The sequence below is a fragment of the Ailuropoda melanoleuca genome, chromosome 16 (assembly GCF_002007445.2).
Source record: "Ailuropoda melanoleuca isolate Jingjing chromosome 16, ASM200744v2, whole genome shotgun sequence".
Taxonomy (NCBI): Eukaryota; Metazoa; Chordata; class Mammalia; order Carnivora; family Ursidae; genus Ailuropoda; species Ailuropoda melanoleuca.
Genome location: NC_048233.1, coordinates 16,092,473 through 16,098,686, shown reverse-complemented (window position 1 = coordinate 16,098,686; position 6,214 = coordinate 16,092,473). Strand labels below are relative to the sequence as shown.

At 34.8% G+C, this 6,214-nt stretch overlaps 1 long non-coding RNA gene across 3 annotated transcripts in view; it reads left to right on the top strand.

Annotated features, from left to right (window-relative positions):
- Positions 1-354: 354 nt before the first annotated feature.
- Positions 355-6,214, top strand: part of LOC117796689 — a 463,405-nt gene continuing 457,545 nt past the window's right edge. For all 3 annotated transcript variants that reach the window (XR_004621313.1, XR_004621312.1, XR_004621311.1), the window contains exons 1-2: positions 355-583; positions 1,897-1,993. This is a non-coding gene — a long non-coding RNA (uncharacterized LOC117796689). The remainder of the gene's footprint in view (positions 584-1,896; positions 1,994-6,214) is intronic.

The following is a 6,214-nucleotide window of genomic DNA, read 5'->3' as shown; positions in this document are numbered from 1 at the left end:
AAATATACATATATATGTACACACAGTTTTTATTCCATCTGACCCAACATTAGGCACTTTTTTCAAATGGCTGCGTTCTTATTAATGCATTAATAAGTAAGAACTTACTTCAAGTTAAATAAAACCATATTTTAAAACATTTTAATTTGAATTAAGAGAATAATTTCTTAAATGGTAGTACTTTTCCTCTTTATGAATAGCCTTGACAGTGGATCTAACTTGAAGAAAGAAGAAACGCTGTGGAATATTTGAATATTCGAATATTCTAATGAGAGCATTTGGAATACAAATCCCCAGCATGCTAATAGCATTTTGAGAGGCATCCTCGTGAAATGTTGGCGCGAGAGGCTGGAAGTGATACTGTACACAGGGTAAGAAATGGGGTGGAGAAAAAAAAAAAGGCCTCTATTTTTTTCTTTAAAACAAGGTACCAGTGTAGCCTGGCACAACCAAAGTAGCACCCGCCAACTTCTGACGTACCTGCAAGTCCTCGCACTTGGAGCCCTTATCCGTGGAAAATGCTTACGTGTGAGGAAGGGGTGCTGTACTACTGAGGCTTCCCTAAGAACTCAGTCATCTGAAGGTAAGTCAGATATGAAGATAACAGGCTTTGGAAATATGGGAGAAGGGAAGCATTTACAACGGCGAGTGTTTATTTTAAGTACTAATATGGCTCTGTTTTTAAATTTTCACAGAAAACTCGGAGAAAGGGGAAATACTGATTCTTATATAAATGTATTAACAAGTGTCAATATGAAGAAACAAAAATAATTGAGGCTAACATATCCATTCACATAAAAAATAGTAAAGGCATGCAATGTAGTATGTTTGCCGTAATTCCTATATAATGTGGGCAAGTACCTTATGTCTCAGTGACATCATCTTTAGAACTGGGAATTTGAATTAAGTGATAGCTATAGACACGTTCTGCTCATTTCTTACATCTGTACTTTTCTTCACCTGGAGGATCTTATCTTTCCAGTCCAATGTGAAATTGGGGAAATCCCAAGAAACAAACTCTTTTCAGATGATACCGATAAAACTTATAGAAAGACATGTTTTTACTAATTAACTTTTTATAGACTCCAATGTCCCTTCAAATCATCTGGTTAGAAGTAACACAACCAATGATCTCTAATTTTGTGTCTTTGTTTTTACTTGGTATTTGGTACCTACTGATCTGGTTAATGGATTTACGTATAAGGAGCATGGTAAAATATGGGGAGAGAAACAAAACTTTGACTCTGGATCCAGAGAGAATTCTATTTGAACTAGGAAATTATATCTAAATTTGAATTTCTCATCTGCCTCTCAGTAGCCAAATGGCTTTAGACAAATAACTTCATCTGTATCTATTTCAGGTTCCTCATCTAAAAATCAGAATTAAGAATAACATCATAGAGTTACTGAGATGTTAAATTACATACATGGAAATGGCTTAGCACATAATAGTTAGGGCTCATTTTATGCTATTTTTCTCCCTTTCTCCAATCTTTATAAACCTAAATAAGGTTATATATGTTAACAATATTAGCAGCAATCCATGATATTTATGGAAAATAAAAGTACCTCAGGATCAAATGCACTGCATATTTTAAGTTCTCCCATCTCATTTCTCCACTCTCTTACTGCAAGCGGGTTAACTAGTCATTCAGTGATAGGTACTAAGGGTTCATTGTCTAAAGTGTCCCTTCAAGAAAACTCACTGGTATGAGTACAGAAAATCAGAAACACAAACCAAAATAAATTTTTAAAAAACGAATAAATAAAAACTTGATTAGAGGTTCAAATATCGGATACTTTAAGTGTGGATTTTTTTCTTATCTGAGAGCCAGAACTATTCAATTCTAGAGAATTCTGCTTAATAATCATTCAAATGATTGTTAATCCAAACAGGGATGATCCAGGGGCTTACGTGTTAAGTCGGCATTATAAAGCAAGAAGATATTCTGGATAACACCCTCCTTGAGGAATTGCTTTGTACTACCTGCAGGTACCTGTTAAGTGTTTCTGCAAAGCAGTGCTTAAATATTAGCATTTTTTCACTTGAGGGAAAAGGAACACAATGGTGGGAGAGAAGCCTTCAGAAGATTCTGGTGTTTGTTTTTCAAATTGTTTACACCCTGCAAAACTGAATCACAATGCTTCCTGATTTTTGAGCAAATATATAACAAATACCTTTTCCCAAGTATGTCAGATGAGAAGGCAAATATGTAAGACTGTGATGATGAGCGTTTGTATCCCTAACCCACTCTTCCCCCAGGTTAACTTGCCAGGTTAATTCATCCCTAGGTACTCATTCTTTAACTTCCTTTAATTGGCAATTGAGAGGTATTTCAGCAGACAGACGTGCTGCAGATACCCTAAAGACAACAGAAGGGGAAAAGTTAACAAGGGGTTCTGAGGCACTGCGACAAGGGTGACAAGGTTTGTTAAGCATGAATAAAGGGGATGAGCATTGCAGGAGGTATTATGGATTGGCAGCCTTTTCAGAAAGGTCAGCAGCTTCCTTTTATAATTGCTTCCATTCATTTCAATAGTTTGCTAGAACACTCTAAAGCCAGAAGCTGTCTAAAGGTGGACCCATAACTTCCCTTTCCTTCCCAGTATCTCTTTCATTCAAAATAACTTTTCCTTTACCAATGCTTAAAAAAAAATCACATGCGAGGAAATCTTATTTTAAAAACTTGGGTTACAATTCTTATAAATCCTTAGTAAATTCTGTATTATTTACTTGGGAAAAATAGGAGATGATTTTGGCCCACAGAGAAAATCCTACTTTTATTGTAAAAACATTTGTAAGCACCTAAAAACTTTTGATGCAGCAGCCCAAATATCTTGGCTTCTGGAATGTAACAGTGATCACATATTAGGGATAAAGATTTCAAAAATATAGGAAATTCCCTGATGGTCTTCCTTTTCAAATTCGTCTTGAGCCTCCTGTTTTTTTTTTTTTTCTTATTTATGAAACTTGATCCAACTTAAGTTAACCTGTGTGTGCTACTGAGAACAATTTCTGATACACATATCCTTAAATGTTCGAATATATGTGGGATGTTTCTTGAATATGTGTATTTCTAGTCTCATCATCCCAAACTCAGACTTGGTGGTGTTAGGAGATGCCCCTAGCCCGCAATTCTACATTTCTACAAGCATGTTATCCTCCAGGTAATTCTGATGCTGAAATTTCCTAGACAATTAGAGAAATGATGTATCAGTTTGAAAGGAACAACATTGTTTATTAGCCTTTTGTAAATCCCTCAGGGTAATGATATATAGGCGTAAGTATCTTTTATTTCATTTTTGGTATATTTCTCCTAAGTCATTGTGGCACAAATTAGATCATTCTACTAGTCTCCTGGACAATCTATACTGTGGCAACTGACACCTGTCTTGGGTGCTTAAAGAATAAAAAATAATAACAATAAATGTATAGTTTCATAAAAAATACATTTTAAAACAAAACCAGACTTATCTGAAAAATAAAACCATGCTATTTGCCTCGGTAGTTCTTTAAAAATTAGAAAAAATGTTAGCAGGTAACACTTTTACAAATCATATGTTCATGAGTACTTCTGAGAAGTGTACACTTTGCTTTTTATGTAATTTTTTTAAAATTTCTTGTCCTATATCCCACCCCACTCCTTCCAATTGTTACTGCTATACTGATATCTCCTTTGTAGGAATTTCATAATTTGTGTTCTCTTATTTGAATGGAAATTGCTGAGGTTTACCCTTCCACAGCAAACTTCCATAAGCTGTTAGTTTTGTTGGAGCAAGCAAGGCAGAGTCTTCCCTTTCCCACTCGCTTTCCTTCCCCTTTCCACCCACTTCTCTTTTCCACTCAGATATAGCCAGGAATTGGACATGTGACTTAATCTCAGTCAATCAGAAACCCTTTAAAGTGCGATCTTGTGCTAGTGGCAGAAGGAACGCTTGGTCAGATTCCCAGCAACCGCCTGGATGGTATGCAAACCATATGGTTTCTGGTGCATGCCCTTTACGTGATTCCTGCTGTTCACTGACCAGAGCTCCTCTGACTTCTGCCAATGTCCAACCTTGGTTTGTCAGCTTTCTGCTGATTTTCTGAATCCAAATTTGCTTGTGATGATTCTCTTATTGCTTAAAAATACTGTTTTTTCCCCCTGTTGCTTATAACTAAGAACCCTGAATAAACCACTTTGTTTTATTGATTTTTTTTCATTAACAAAGGCATGTCTGATAATGCACATACATAGATTTGTGTACAATTCAGAGATTATTCATGATCACATCATCAGTGATACATTGTGAGGGCATTAGGAATTAAATTCAACATTACACAGGAAATTTGAAAGGAAGAAGTCAGGAACATATAAAAATAATTCAGTATGAATTTCAGAACACACAGCTATACCAGGGAAACATCTTCCACTGATTTTGGTTGATATGAGTATTTGGTTAATCATATTTTTAAAAAGTTGTTAAAAAAGAAAGCAAAGTGAGAACCCATAAATTACCTGGAGCTCAAATGTGCAGATATGTTAGTGAATCAAACTTGAGCATGACTTGCTAAAACCAAACTTTAAGAGGGCATGAAAAAAGGTTGTCGTAAGTATGGAAAACAAGATTTGAGAATAGTGAAAGCATTTCTCAAATGAAGAAACTGATAAACATGTCCATGTATACATAATACTTTTAAATGTCACCTGTCACGTATTGAGAGTTTAGAGAGGAAAACTGAAATCTAAATGCACATAAGAGAAGCAAAAAATGTCAGCTCCACCCAACGTGCTTCCATTTACTTAACACATTCATCAAGGTGAGGCAGTGTATCTAAAATTGGTGGGACAGCCTGTTAAAGTAGCTAAGTTATTATTTACTTATTATAACTGAATAAATAAAAGAGACTCCCATTTAAAAACTTGATTTGATTATGGTTAATCTCACTTCCTATGAAACTTTTAACTTCACAGCATATCATCAGCCCAGCAGTGGCACTCATTGGCAATATTATAATGGTAAATATTGGAAAAATGATCATCATGGCAGTTGAATAGTGTTCTATTACAGTAAACTGAGGACACTTCAATAGATACTGTAAGGAAAGATAACTGAACACAAAAGCACTGAATTTAATTTCTAGCCTGTTAGCTCCCATTTAACTGATTTTAAAAAGTCTTTGTTACATACACATCTGTGTCCCTTGGCCTGTCTCCTGATGTCTTTTGAGAGAAAGGAGACTTGTAAGGGAATGTACCCAACACAGTATGTGGAATATATGCATGAATAAATAAATAAATCTGTGAGATGAAGAAAAATAATTACCTTCTTGGGTATAGTAGTCATCAGTGCATTCAAGATAGATTTCTGAGCATGCTCCTTTCTAGGCAATTGGTAGAGTTTTATATCCTCACTCCCTTTGAGGTTAGATGTGACCATGTGATTTGCTTTAGCCAATTAAATGTGAAATGTTAAATGATGGTCATTTCTGGATGGAAACTTTCAATGTCAGTGCACAATACACTATTTTTTAAAATTATTACATTTGCTGTGGAGATTGTAGGATAACATATTGAGATAAAGCTTCAGTCAACCCAAATTCCTGAATGCTATAAGACAGAGGAAAACCTCTAGCTCATCCACAGTAAATATGTATTATAAGCAAGAAATAAGACTTGCAATTTTAGATATTGTTACTGTAGCATAATTTAGCTAGTCTCATTGGTACATAGGATAACTCTGAGAGTTAAATAATGAAGGTGAAAATGCATTGTTGAAAGTAAAGTTTTATATATATACTATTTTTATTGTATTTCCATAATGACTCTCTTAGCATTTGGGAATGTAAAGACATTTCATAACATCTACCTATATAATTTGGCAGATCTCACTCTGAAAGAAATCAAAAGGCAGGCCAAGAAATAACTATTTTAATATGTGACAAGACTAATACTTCATTAAAAATTCTGGGAACCCCTTTGTGAGTATGCTCCTGTTTTTCCTAGTATCCCTTAAATCATCTTGACTAGAAATAAATGGGGTTTACCAGGTTTGGTCTAATCAGTGGCTTACGCTTCTTATACCCCTCGATGCTATGCATGCACAATTCTGTACTATCTAAAGTCCAACAGAAAGTACCTGTTCATGTATTCTTTATCTTTACTATTCTATATTTTCTTAGTCAATTTTATTCCTCTCTACTTTTTTTTTTAAGATTTTATTTATTTATGAC